The following is a 15,532-nucleotide window of genomic DNA, read 5'->3' as shown; positions in this document are numbered from 1 at the left end:
GCAAGTTTTTCCAGAAAATCAGCCGCTTTTCCAGAAAAACTTGCAAGCTGTCTACACTGGCCGCTTGAATTTCCGGAAAAGCACTGACGACCTCATGTAAGATTGTCAGTGCTTTTCCGGAAATACTATGCTGCTCCCGTTTGGGCAAAAGTCTTTTTCCGAAAGACTTTTGCGCGAAAGGGCCAGTGTAGACAGCACAGTACTGTTTTCCGCAAAAAAAGCCCCGATCACGAAAATGGTGAGCGGGGCTTTTTGCGGAAAACCGCGTCTAGATTGGCCACGGACGCTTTTCTGCAAAAAGTGCTTTTGCGGAAAAGAATCCTGCCAATCTAGACGCACTTTTCCGAAAATGCTTTTAACGGAAAACTTTTCCGTTAAAAGCATTTTCGGAAAATCATGCCAGTGTAGACGTAGCTGTGGTGTTCCTACTCTAGTATATCAAATGCCTCAGCAATTCTTATGTGAGTGAAAGGAGACAATCACTATGGTCCTGAATTAACTCACCACACAGAAAAATGATAAAAGACAAAACCCCTTATCACCCATTGATGAACACTTTTCGCAAAGTCATATCTCCATATTTGACCTCTTAGTGCTCATCTTTAAAGGAAATCTTCATAATACATTCAGAAGATAAGCCTGATAGATACATAATTCTTTCTGCTGGACACTTACAAGCACGGATTTAACAAACATACTTATTTTATGGCTCATTGTAACAATTTATAACACATCTTACTGCCTGCTAACTCATAATTGCCTCCTTTATTTGAAGTGGCCTTCTACAGTGAGTGAATCCCTCATGCTTAACAATCTGTTTCACCTTATATTTGTCTTGAACACATTGTTTACCTTCTCCAGACCTGTTTTCTGAAGTTCTAAAGCTTGTTCTTTCCACCAACAGAAGTTGATACAATAAAAGATACTACTTCACATAACCTGTCTCTCTGATTCACACAACAGGCAGACAAGGAAAACAAGCATAAGAGCAGACAATACACTGTGGCATCTGTTGAAAGATTGCTATGATGTTTTCTGAAGGATAGGGTTGTCATCCAGGAATGTTATACCTGGAAACCGATAAAATGATTCAGCCAGTACAACAATAATGGAAGCAATAATCCAAACGAAAAAGCAATCCATGTTAAAATCACAGAATTCCTAGACCAAAGTAATTCTTTAAAAAGCTCTAAAAAGAGCTCACTATCAAACGCCTAGAGCTGAATATTTTTACCTGTCATGAGAATACTTTACCAATATTACCTGACTTGCCAAAAGCAGACATATGCTCTGTACTTGATATTGTGAGGGATAAGGGTATTAATTTAAAGCCAGAGTGTGATGGGTCCGGAGAGAGACACTCGGGCTGGACTCACCCCTCCCGTGCTCCCAGAGGCTGGGCGAATCCAACAGCAACGAGCAGTGGTGGAGGTGGAGGCGCAGCCGGGACGGAGCCCTGGGACCATGGCCAACCCACGAGAAGGGAGGGGGTGGGGAGCGGAAGAGCATCAGGACACTCCTGACACAGAACGTCAGACCGTCCCCAGCGGCGGTGGGTGCTTTCCAAAGGGACACCTGTCGCAGCAAGAGGGAGAGACATCCCAACAGCTGGCCTGGGGGATAAGCAGTAGGGACCAAGGGCCGCTAAATGCGAGGGCCGGTGAGAGCGGCGTGGTGCAGGACGAGGCCTCCACCAGACAGAGGAGCAAAAAGACGCTCCACTCCCGGTAGGACCCCGGACGGGGGAAGCGGCAGAGAGGGACAAGTTGGAAGGTAGGAAGCAGCCCAGGACAGGGTGGTATTGGCGCCCATGGGCTGGCACATTTCGAGGAGCAACCCTGGCAACCGTGTAGAGGGATTGCACTCCTGCACTTAAGGGCCCTGTGCTGGGACCTGGAGGAGAGGGTGGGCCCGGGTCCCCCTACCCTCCCTGCACTCTCAATACTCCAGAAGGAGAGCAGTCAAGGGGGACGTGCCCCAAAGGGCAATCGGACCAGGAGCTAACCATGCCAGGAAGTTGAGCAGCGATGCTGTGGACATTTGGCCCCCGTTGGCACACTCGCTGTATGGGGTTGGAAGGTAGACAGATGGGGGGCCAACGAGGGAGCCCCGGATTGGGGACTTTGACTGAGAGCAGCCCCCTACCTCCATCACACAAAGACAAAGAGCTCTGAAACTTTACCAAATAATCTTTAGCCCCAGATGAAGGTACTTTACCCTTCTTACTCTTTTTGAAAGAAAAAACAGCTTCATAATTTTATGGGGTTTATTACAAATTAATAAAAGTTTACTGAAAAGTAAGTAATGGTCAAACCAAAACTATTTATTACAGCTCTTACTAGACTGAGAATTATGCAACATAATTACCTAATCAAATTTATAATTGGAATTGAGTTAATAAATCAACAATTTGATGATAACATGGAATAGGATCAACACCAAATTATTAGATGAGCATAACCAAGATTTAAATGATGAAGATAATGTAACATATGAGTAATTTTCAATTAACCTTGGAAACTTAAGGAAATATAGTTTGCTTCTCAGCACTATGAAGCAGTATGTAGACTCCATGAAAGTTGTATTTTACTGAATAACTTCTACAGCGAACTCTTTTTCCCACCTAAATTATATATTTATAATACAAACTATAATTTCCCTTTTGAGGACAAAGTAGTGTTATGCAGGCACTCTTCTACAACCCAAGGTGACATAACGCAATTAAGGTAGGATTTACATTACATTAGGGTAAGCACATGCTGTCTGACGTACACACATTCTCTCATATACATATTTAAAGGAGTTAAAAAATTCATTAATGCAGGTGGTAAGCATCCATGCCAGGTAGACAATAAAAAGAGAAACAAAAATGAAAAAGGTTACTTAGAGTTGAGGTTCCCAAACATTTTTTTGCTGGACTTTCTTTCTCTGTTGTTGGAGTCACATTATTAGCCCCACCTTTACCCTCAACTCCTGTCCATCAGGTGCAGAGAATGACTCACCAATTGGCATGGGCACCACAGCCAGAGCACCAGCAGGATTCAGCTGGCTCTGTCCCTGTAACAATCCATGGCAGTGTGATGTAGAGTAGAACCAAACTCCCCACCCTCCATCCCCCTTGCTCGGGGCTTCTTGCTCCCACAGATTCCAAAGGGTTTGAAATATGTGGGCCTTCAGCCACCTGGGTGTATGGGACAGGGCAGAGAACCATGGTGAGAGCACACAGGGAATCTCCCAGCAGTCAGGGACTGGAAGAGAGAGAGAGAGAGAGAGGGAGTGAGAGAAAGAGAGCAGAAGGCTGCTGCAAGGGTGGGACAGGGCTATGTAGGTTGAGGTTGTGCTCCCTACTTCCCTCCAACTACTTCCAACTCCCTGCACACTCTCCTCACTGTCTCACTGCTCTGGCCCAGACATCATCCAGCCACAACCCCACGCCATATCTTGCACCCCCAGGTAACCTTACATCTCACCCCACAATTAGAAAAGTAGAGACTTAGAGGAGCAAGTTGGTTCTGCAGTTTGCTGATCTTTGGGGAATCAGAGTCAACTCTGCATTTCTGGAGACAGGTGATATTATCTCTGGTCTTGGTGCATGTGACGGAGTAAAGAAATGGGGGCATGTCTAGACTACATGGCTCTGTCTTTGGATCCATGTAGATTTGTTTACTCGGCAAAAGGAGATGAAGCAGCGATTTAAATAATCGCCACTTTATTTAAATTAAAATGGCTGCCATGCTGTGACGATCAGCTGTTTGTTGGCACAGCACTGTAATCTGGACACTCCGCGGTCGACATCAAAGGCATTTGTCGACCTCCCTGGTAAACCTCATCCCATGAGGCATAACGGGGAAGTCGACAAATGCCTTTGATGTCGACCACGGAGAGTCCAGACTACAGCGCTGTGCCGACAAACAGCTGATCGGCACAGTGCGGCAGCCATTTTAATTTAAATGAATTTATTTAAATCGCCTCTTCATTTCCCTTTGCCTACAACCCTAATCTACATGGCTCCGTCGACGGTTACAAGGAGTGAAGAGCTGCTCTAGGACGTCAGGCACTGGCCTGCCACACCTGTAAAAGATCCACAGACTGCAGGAGGATTTAAAAGGGAAGCAGAGTAGCTACAGTTGAGAGTAAACCTTTATTTTGCAGCTCCTAAAAAAAGGCAGGATCTCTCCCATTAACATCAGCCTGATAGTCCCTCCCTGAGGAAGGGAAAACCTGCTTTTATTATACCCTCAGGGAAGCATTGCCCCATCTCACACTAGGGATGTAAAATCCTATATAACGTTTACTTCATTAACTAGTTAAGTGTTACCGGTTAACTGATTAAATGGGGGAGGTTTTAGAGGGGGGACATTCCAGCCTACCACAGCAGGACTGGAGTGGCCCCCATACCACAAGCAGGTGCTACTCCAGCCCAGCTGCTTCTGTCCTTATGCTGGGCTCCCCGCTTCCACCCCACATGGGCTGGTGGAGTTGGCAGCCTCATGCAGGGCTAGAAGCATCAGCGGGGTGGCCAGTTTCCCACACCCATGAGGCTGCGGACTCCCAGGTCATGAACCTGTGCAGGGTGGGAGTTGGCAAGCCCTGTTTCCCCCCTCTCCATTTGTGCAAGATTGCCTACTCCCCGCGGAGTTGGAGCAGCCCTCCACTCGTGGTAGGCTGCTCCTAGGTAATGGCTAACTGTTACCTAGTAAGCATCACCCATTAAGGGTGATACTGGGTAACAAGTTAACCAGTTACCCCTTAACATTCCTATCTCCTACTGACTCAGCTTATTTGTGTTGATTTCCCTTGTTTGGTTTATGGGCTACCCCAGAAGGGTAAAGATTTAGCACCAAGTCACAAGAGGAGACCATCCCAAGAAGGAGAGAGCTACTGTGCCAGGCCTAGACACAAAGAGGTGTCAAGTGGTGAGTTAAATCCCTTCACACCTTCCTGTACAGATTGTAACCTTTTGACACTAAGATGGTAGAAAATGGTCCAAAGAGGAAAGCCTTCAAGCGCTCCAGGGTGTCAAACCCTGTGGTCACACATAGTGGGCCCTGGGAATGGGAGGGCGCAAACTTTACTACCAAACTTCCTTCTTCATATTAAATGGACCAATTCCCTGACCACTAGGTAACACTCCCCACCAGCAACAGATTGGTGGAAAATGAAGCCACTTTCTTACCCATGAGAGAAGGGAGAATGGAGGACTGAGAGAGCCAATCGACCTCAGACTAGATAATATGATCAGATAGAGCAAGCAAAATAGACAAAGAGCATCTGCTTGCATGGATAATGGAGAATCATCATCAGCAACAGTGAGCCCAGCAGCAATACCACAAGAAACAACAACTCCAGCAGCAACAGCTGTGTAGGTCTAAGAGACACAAGAGCAGGAATGGCAGCAATGACTGGTGCATACTCCAGGTTCTGTAAGTCTGAGCCTGGAGTCCCCACCCATACCTCTGAAGTGCACCAAAATGAGCCCAGAAAGTGACTCAGAGGCCTTCTTGATAGTACTTGACCACAATGGCAGTCCAGTGGCCCCTTGACCAATGTGCCATCCTGTTGGCACCGTACCTGATGGGACCAGCACAGAGGACATATCGGGGACTAGATTCAGCATCTGCCCAAAACTATGCCAGGGTGAAAGCAGCCACATTGAACTACCTTTACATCACAGACTAGAACTTCCAAAAGAAGTTCCCTGTGCAGATAAATGGAACTGAAATTATGGACCTTGTGAATTCTAGGTGTGAGCAAACCCAAGTCTGGGATGACATGGTTCCAAACCCTTAAGCCAGCACGGAGAATATTGCCCTGCAATGTATTTGTGGAGATGCTAAATCCTATCTCAGCATCCATGTGCAGTTGACCATATGGAAGAATATGAGTGAGGTTGCCCTCAACACTTGTCTAACCCATTATCTTACATCAGGATTGGAAGTACTGAATGCGTTTAAACCAAATCCAGGAGACCCCAGAGGAAGTAGCAAAGGAGATCTGGAGAGATGGAAGCCCACAGCCTATGACAACAGCCAGTGCAGGCTCCAAGGGATGCAGGAAGGATAGTCTCCTAGGATAGAGAACATCCAACAATATATCCTCAAGCTCCATGGGAATCTTGCAACCCTAAAAGCCTTTGCCACAGATGATCTCCTCAGTGCTCAACAAACCCAAGAGCAAGTCTACAATAAAGGGTTGCATAGGCACATATTTAAGAAAGTCAGCTGAGTACTCCTTCTACTCCCAAGTACAGAGCCAAATGGTAAGGGCTTATGAAATGGTACACCAGTTAGGCCAGTTATCTATGAAGTTAGGCAGAGGAAACTCACTCAGATCATCTTCTCAAGTCACAGAAGGAGTAAGAAAGCTTCTTGATTAACCTTTACCTCTCCCCAGCCTGAGCTGAGGCAAAGTGAGTGACAAAAGTCTGGTCATATTGGTCCCAAAATCAAATGGCCCCATCTGGTTTTCTATCAGCTTCAGAAAGATCAATGATATCTTCGTATGTAATGCCTACCTCATGCCCCAAGCAAATATGCTACTAGACCACCTGGGCAAAACTTGACACCACATTAGATTTAGCAAAGGGATACTGGCAGATCCCACTCACATTGGAACTACAGGAAAAAACTACCTTTACAAGGCCATTTGGCCTATTTCAGTTTTGGAGTGGCAACATTTTGACAGCTCATGGATTGACTTCCGCAACCACATGGCTCATATGAAGCAGCCTACTTAGAAGATGCGGCCATCCACTGCCAAAAATGGGAAGTTGTCTAGCAGAAGCTATTGCCATACTTTGGTCCTATGATGGGCTGGACTAATGGCAAACCCTGGAAAGTGCAAGACTAAGGAAAAAGAAACTACCTATCTAGGATATCCTTTGCAGAAGGGCCAAGTCTGGCCCCTCATGGATAAAGTCTATGATCTCAAAGCATGCCCAAGTCTCACCGTGAAGGAACAAATCAGAACATATTTGGGGCTTGCAAGCTACTGCTGCCTGTTTGGGTTTTCAATGATAGCAGACTCCTCATAGACCTACTTAAAGACTGAAGACCCAAGAGGGTACACTGGTCTGAGACTTGCCCAAGGACCTTCCAAACTGGAAAAAGCACTTATTTAAAGAGTTGGTCATGTTCTGTCCAGACTTCTGAAAGAATTCATTTTATAGACCACTTTGGACAATATGATGCTTTCATCACACGTATCAAGCAGCTGATGACCAACTATCCTATCATGAAATACCATGCAACTATATAAAGTGACATTTGTGAGACAGGAATTGGGGCATCTTTCCTATAAAAGGGATTGTCAAGTAATTAGTCAAGATCACTGTCTTTTTCACACAGTGGTATTTCCAGATGGGATAGTTTACCTTTATTGGATGTATCACATCTAAAATTTAGTCTTCAAGACTGCGTCTTACTGAATATTTTAAGCACTATAAATGTTATTAATTCTGTAGTATATTTATTTAACAGTTGTTCATTTTAAAAGCTCTTCGTCCATGGTATTGCATATACAATACGATAACACGTGCTTTGTAACAAAAATATATTCCTTCTATAGATATTCGTATACAGGTGACTTTTCAATAATATTGTAATAGCTGGTATAATACCAAAAGTTCATTGTTTAAAGATTATTCATTAAATATTATTTAGAGAGGACTCTTCCACTAACAAATATTCTTTAATATTAACTACCATTGGGTTCCAATAAAGAGGAAAAAAGTGGGTTCTTTGTATAGCTAAGGTTAAGCATTTCACCTACACCAAAGAAATACAATCTAATATAAAGAGAATGGAGAGAGAATGCTGACTTTTACTTATCATCTCTTCTAGATGTTTACAAATGGATTCCTTAATTATTTGCCCCATTATCTTTCCTAATACAGAAGTTAAGATGACTGGACTCTAGTTTCGTGGGTTGTCCTTATTTCCCTTTTTATAGATGGGCAGTATATTTGCCCTTTTCCAGTGTTCTGGAATCTCTCCTGTCTTTTATAACATTTCATAGATAATAGCTGATGGCTCAGATATCCCCTCAATCATCTTCTTGAGTATTCTAGGATGCATTTTATCATGCATCCTAGAAATCTGAAGGCATCTAACTTGGCTAAGGAATCTTTAACTTGTCCTTTTCCCATATTAACTTCTGAATCTGTCATTTTTACCAGAATTCACTATATTAGGTGTCCAATTGCCACCAACCTTCTTGGTAATAATCAAAACCAAGTAGTCATTAAGCACCTCTGTCATTTGTACATTTTCTGTTATTGTTTTTCTGTCTTTGTTAAGTAACGGTCCTACATTTTCCTTGGTCTTCCTCTTGCTTTAAATATATCTGTAGAATGCTTTCTTGTTACCCTTTATATATCTAGCTAATTTGTGATTTGGCTTTTTAAATTTTGCCTTACACCTTTTTGTTGTCTATATTCATCCTTTGTAATTTTATCTAGTTTCCACTTTTTGTATTACTCCTTTTTTGATATTTAGATCATTCAAGATTCCTTGTTAAGCCAGGGTAGTCTCTTGCCATACTTCCTATCTTTCATATGCAGTGGAATAGTTTGCTCTTGTGTCCTTAATAATGTCTCATTGAAAAAACTGCCAACTGTCTTCTATTGCTTTTCCTCTTAGACTTCCCATAGGACCTTACCTACCAACTCCCTGGGTTTGCTCAAGTCTGCCTTATTAACATCTTTATTTTCTGGGTCTCCCTCCTACCATTCCTTAGAATCATGAACTCTATCATTTCATACTTGCTTTCACCCAAGCTGACTTCCACTTTCAAATTCTCAATCAGTTCCTCCCAATATGCTAAAATCAAATGTAAAACAGCTTTCTACCTAGTAGCTTTCTCCATATTCTGAAATGAATCTCCAGTACATTCCAAGAACCTGTTGGATAAGTGTCATCATCATTGTCCTTCATGCCCACTGGCGTATAGGGCAGCAACAAAGGTCCTCCACTTCTGTCTGTTTCTGGCCAGCCTCTCAATAATGCCCCAGCTGTAATGCTCTTCATTTCTACTTCAACAGTCTGGCATCATGTTGTCTTGGGTCATCCTTCTTTCCACTTCATTTCAGGGGTCCAGTGCACAACAATCTTTGTGATGGAACTTCCATCTTTCCTGAGCACATGCCCAATCCATCTCCAGCATCTTTACAAAATGATGACAGCAATGTCATCTTGTGTACACCACACAAGCAGGTCCTGATTTGAAATTATTCTTGGCCAAAAAATATGGAGGATACTCTGAAGACTTCTGGTGTGTCATTTGATAAATGCGGACTGCTGTTTTATTTTTCCAGCAGGTGTCTGAATAGTTGAAATCTCCCATCATCACCAAGTCTTGTGCTTTGGATGATTTTGTTAGTTGTTGTTGCTTAAAAAAAAAAAAAGCTTCATCTACCTCTTTTTCCTTGTAGATGGTCTATAGTAGACCCATACCATGACATCACCCTTTTTTTAACCTGTTTTTTCCTTACCCAGAGGCTCTCAACAAGTCTGTGTCCTATTTCCATCTTAACCTCAATCCCAGTGCATATATTTTTAGAAAAGTCATATCCTGCCACATGTCCATCATCATCCTTAATTTCCCTGTTAGCAATCTTGGATTTGTTCTTGTGAATACTATAGTCAATATAATTTCAATGAAGAAGGATCAGGACCTTATTCTGAGGGCCTAAGTCTGTAAGATTCTCAATTTCTCTTGAGATGTGCTGACTGCTTTCAATTTTCATTGATTTAAATGGGAGTTGAGGGTCCTCGATACTTCACAGGATTAGGCATTAGGTTGAAAATCGCTTTCAAGTAGTTCTTCAGCTGTAAAAAACCAGAACTTTCCTAATGCAGAGGCTCTGTGATGATCCATAGAACAAGGGAAAATTTCAGCCTTACTGAGAAAAATTTTCAACAAAAGTGTTTCAACTTGGCTAAATACTACTTTCATAATCTTGGGCCTGGTCAACATCTAATAGTTTAACTCTAATTATCTATTTAGTTTCAGCAGCAGTGTCATTTTAAGCATTTCATTGCTACCTTTATATGATAATATATCCTAATCACCTAACCTTACTTTTTTGAGATACACAAAATGAATATATGTCTATAATAATACCAGTTTTACATTTGACTTATTATACTTTCAATTTTTGAGTCTCAGTACTGTAGTTATTACCAATTTCTTCTCATATGTTGGCTTGATACATACTTAAATCATATATATTCCTTTATTATACTTAAGCTTAATATTTTATTTACACAGTGTGTTACTAAACTGCAACATGAATCTTTGTATATTCAATAACTTTGTATTTTGTAACTTATATTTGTCATATGTATTGACTTCTGAATCTCAGCCTTCCTGTACCTTACTCCATAGATCCTGATTCTGTAATCAGGTTCATTTAGGAGAACCATTGCACCAGTTGAAGTCATTGGGAACAGAAGTCTGGCCAAAAAGACGAGGTTATATGACCAGACCATAATGTTCTGAACTTTACTGCATTTATTCAGAGCTGATTATTTTATGATTTCCTTTCTTACTTTCATTTAGAACAAGCCTAACAAATCATAAGCAATAAGTATGCACTAAGTAATTTGGACACACTTGTATTCCAATTTCACGTTAGATCATTTCAAAGGATAAGAAGCTTAAACTATAATTAATCTATTATCAACATACAACTTTATATATTTTAATAAGCATAAAAACTAAATTAAATTTAAGCCAAAGGTCATCCAGAAATATACAGTTTCTGAAAATAATGGTTATGTTTCAAATTTTATGTAAATTGTGTACCTAGAAAAACCTTACTTATGATCAAAGGGACAGGGAAATTATTGTACCTTATTCAAAGTCTGTCTCAGATACTAGTAGGCAAGTGAGGTACACTACCTGATAACAAACAACCCATTTTCCAATTTGATCACTTATACAGTATATAGTTTGACAAAACATGTCAAACAAAATTGTTCTATTCCTTTGTATCATCTGATAAGTGATGGCAACAATCAACTTATTTCCTATTTTAATCAATAGCTTATTTTGATTAGAAATAAATTTAGACGATATTAATGTGAAGTTTTCCTATGGATATTAGCAATGAATATTCATTTGTGGTAGAGGATAACACACTACAACTAGAAGAGGTTACAAAAGATGAAGAGCATGTACAGTATAATCTATAGCATATACTTAAAATGGTGAATGATAAAGATCTTAGTGTTGCTGCCTTTGTATTTATTTTAATAACATTGTGCTTTTCCATGAAAAAATACCTTACAGCATATGAAATAGGATAAGATTAACCATGCAACTGAAATGCCATACGAGCATGTCTATATCACACACTTGCATCCCTTTTTGGTTTTATTAAATAACATGATTTTTATGTCTTATGATTTACTGCCCCTTTTCTACTTGTGCTTTTATTGGTTTAAATGCGGGTTCTCATAACTGGGTTAGACAATATGCTGCAGGAATCTGATCTGTAAAAATAAAACTGCCAAGTGCCTCTTAAAAATAAATGAACAGAATATACATTGGACCTGATAATATTTCATTTAAATATTTGCAACTGAAGAATCAACAATACTAACCTCAATTACTATAATCTAATTAAAGGAAATAGGATCAAAAGCGAGTTTATCATGAAAAAATATAATATTATTGCTGTTTAAAAATAGAGTTATTGTGTTTATTACACAACAAAATGCATATTTCATCTTAAGCAGTGTATTTACTCTCACAATTCTAATAAACACAAATTATTTTCTTAGGGATGACAAGTGTTTGTTTTTAATTCTAAAGCAATTGTCCTACACTAAATACATATATTTTAAAGAATAAGATTAATATCTTAGCAGACTTTTGGCATTCACAAAAATTATTAAATTACAAAAAAATCTGTTTGATAACACCCACAAACCATCACATATACACATCTCTGCATAATTATAGGGAATACAGGAACTCAGACTTGAAGCCTAGCAACAGTATCCAAGTATTAGTTAGTCTGCTAATCAACTACCAAAAACTCACACACCAGCTCAATGTGTTTCATATTTAGAAAAAACAAAACACAAAAAACCCTCTTGCTTTTATCATCAGACCTGCTGGAGGACAAGATGTACGCTATAAACAAACCTTGTTCACTTGAAGAAGAACAACCCATGTCATTTAATCCATCTGATCATTCATCTCATCACAAAGAGCCAAGGCAAAAAAAGAGAGAGATTTAAAAATAGGTTATCCGAGTCATAGGATTATCAGCTTGCAACATATTTAATATCTGCATAACTGTATCTAATGAGAGCTTCAGGACTCCTATATATATTATTGTTGGTTTTTTGTATCTCCATCCTATAGAAGCCATAGTAAATGCTGTATAGCAAATGCTTTCTAAACCTTCTGTGCTCATTTACTTGCAGACAGCTGTAGGCTGGATAAAAACAATCAGGGATTAACTTTTCTATTCATCACATCTTTTAATCCATTACTTTCCCTTAGCTTGAAAAACAAATAAACAAATAAACGAATAAATAAAATAAGACAGTACAACTAATTAAAGGAAAAATGGAAAGGGTGTAAGTCCTGAACATGTAACTGCTGTGCTATTAATTACGACTATATTGTATAATAGATATAATGTCTCTTTCAAAATAGAGAAAAACATGGAACCGTATAAGAACAGAGATGCAAGATATTTCTGGATTTCAAGGAGTTTCGAAATATATAATAATTAAAATAAGGTGTTTTAATATATTTAAAAGTTCATTAGGGAGCATCTTAGATTAGAGTAAATTTAGGTGGTGTACTTAATATTATAAAATATTTGTCTCATAGCAACTTTTCTTACCTTACCAAAATGTTTTAACTTGTTTTAAAACACAGTTACTTCAGAAGAATAATTGACATTAAAATGTTTATTCACTTTTTTGGATTTCTGTAAAAAGAAAAAAAATCTCTGCTGTTTAGAACCTTGTATTACAAAAAATACAAAGACATGAGAATTTACTTTTAATCCCTCAGTGTTATCATTTCCCCCTCCCCTCTGAATTCTTTATCTCTTACATTGGATTAGATTTTCCAAAATGGCACCCACTCTTGTTCAGACTTAATGGGATGGCATAATTGAGGGATTTTATATGGGAAACTCTAGGGATCCTGTAAAGGGGGCTCCATGGAACTCCAGTGTGCCACATGTAGGTATATCACTGGTTTCAATATATTCACACAACATGGAAACTGAGGCAGGATTTGGTCTTCTGACTCCTTATACCTGGATTTCCAATAATAGCTGTAAGTAGAGGGACTTTATTGAAATCTTCACTTAACGTAAACTACCCTGGAACTGACGTGAAATTTTGCACGAATAAGGTCTGTAGTGCTGGACCCACAGAATGAAAGCTAATGCTAACTTTGTAGGAAAAGAAAAAAGGCAATCCAGCTTCATATCAGTTATTTTTTACTGGATTGGAAAGTGCCTTTAAACCAAGGGTGGGCAATATATTTTTAAAGGGGGGCCACTTAATGAATTTAGGTATGTTGTCATTGGCCAGCTCCACCCCTGGAAGGGGCGGGGCCTGGAGTGGAAGGGGCAAGGCTGAGGACTAGCCTCCCTCCAGAACTGTCTGAGGCCGGAGGCTTTGAATTAAAAACACAGGAAAGGGCTTGCAGCTCTGGCCCCGGCTGGGGTAGTGCCAGGATTAGGAGCCAGTAGCCATTTAAACAGATCCTACTGCCTGAGCCACTGCCTGGAAATTTGGTGGCATGGGCAGCAGAATATAAATAGAGAGCAACCAGATGCAGTCCATGGGCCAGATCCAAGTGTTAGGCAGGCCAGATCTGGCCACTGTGCTGTATCTTGCACAGCCCTGCTATAAACCTATGGTATTTTCTTAGGATTGCTCTCTGGGGTTGGCCCAAGCCTTTTGTAAAGTCATGCAATGGCACTTGATTGAAAAGTCCAAGGTTGGTCTATGACTTTCTATTCTAGCCCAGTCTAAAAGTCTGTGAAATATCAGGTAGTGGGAAGGGGTTGGAATAAGGGAAGAGGTAGCATACCCAGAAGTAAGGCATGTATATTTGCTTATGTAGGGCATTGGGGGTACGTCTACACTACAGCGCTAGTTCGAACTAACTTAGTTCGAATTAGTTAATTCGAACTAAGCTAATTCGAACTAACGCATCTAGAACTAAAAACTAGTTTGAATTAGCGTTTTGCTAATTCGAACTAGCAAGTCCACATTGAGTGGACTCTGAACAGGGCTTAAGGCTGGCCGGAAGCAGTGCCGGCAGGGCATAAGAGGAGGACTTAGAGCATGGAGATGCTGTCTCAGGCTAGCCGAGGGGTGCGCTTAAAGGGTCCCGACCCCCACCCCGGACAGACAGTTCTAAGGGGTGCCCCGCTTGAAAACCAGTCCTGGCTTGGAGTGCCCAGAGTACCCACACTGGGCACATCACAGCACTCGGCCATCAGACCGGCTGCACTTGCCGCAGGCTGCCATCTGGGGAGAGGGGGCAATCGGGGGGCTGCAGGAGAGCTTCCACCCCCAGAAGACCGCAGAGCCAGCCCAGTCCTCCCCATCGGGGGCTCGTACCCCATTCCTCCCTCACCTCCTTCCACTTACCCTTCCCTAGCCCCCCTTCTTATTGATGTACAAAATAAAGGACACGTGTGTTCAAAAATAGAAACTCTGTTTATTTAACAAAACTTGGGGAAACTGGGAAAAGGAGGTGGGAGAGGGGAAGAGAGAGGCTGGGAGAAGGGAGGGGGAAAACTGGGAGGAGGGAGCTGAAAGGGGGAAGCAAGGGAAAGGAGGGGGTGGGGAAACTGAAGGATCAGGGGTGGGGGTCTCGCCGGGCCGACCGCCTCCCAGTACGGCGAGGGAGGGGGCCTTGGCGTCCCCGGGGGGATGGGGTGGAGGGTGCGGAGGTTGAGGTGGGGGGTGTGGACATTGAGGAAGAGGTTGTGGGGGTTGAGGAGGGAGAGGTGGGAGGGGGAGCAGGAGTGGGAGGAGGGACAGCAGTTGGGGGGACAGCTGGTGCAGGATCAGCACGGGGCACCATGCTCTGCAGCAGGAGCTGCAGGTTGGTGCTCAGCCCTCGGAGCTCAGCCAGCAGCTCGTGGCAGACCTGCAGGTCTTCCCGCATCCACGACCGTAGTGTGCGGTGCACGGCTTGCAGGGCCCCAAGGTGCTGGTCCCAGTATTCCTGCTCCGTGCTGGCAGTCCGGAGCAGGCTGCGGGTGCGGGAGCATGTCCCGGGCGGGATGGTGCGCCCTGCACGAGCAGCTGGTGCAGCTGTAGAGAAAGAAGAGAAGTGGTCAGTTCTCCCTGGGGACGCAGAGGATGATGCCCAGCCCCCTTCCCAACTTCGCAACGTGAGGGTGACCATGTCCTGCACCGTCATAGCCCCTGTGCTTGTACAGAGGCCATGGTCAGGATGTCTGGCTCTCCCCGGGACTGGGAGCTGCCCCAAGACCGCACCCATGTCCCTGTGCCATGTATAGTGTGGCCGGGGC

The 15,532-nt window shown here is 42.2% G+C and overlaps 1 protein-coding gene across 10 annotated transcripts in view; it reads right to left on the bottom strand.

Annotated features, from left to right (window-relative positions):
* SHANK2 (SH3 and multiple ankyrin repeat domains 2) overlaps nucleotides 1-15,532 on the bottom strand; it is a 688,250-nt gene that overhangs the window by 469,302 nt on the left and 203,416 nt on the right. The gene's annotated exons all lie outside the window — the stretch shown is intronic.

Source organism: Pelodiscus sinensis, chromosome 5 (genome assembly GCF_052426305.1).
Source record: "Pelodiscus sinensis isolate ZL-2025 chromosome 5, ASM5242630v1, whole genome shotgun sequence".
NCBI lineage: Eukaryota > Metazoa > Chordata > Testudines > Trionychidae > Pelodiscus > Pelodiscus sinensis.
The sequence above is the reverse complement of the archived record's forward strand: the minus strand, read 5'-3'. Positions and strand labels throughout refer to the sequence as shown.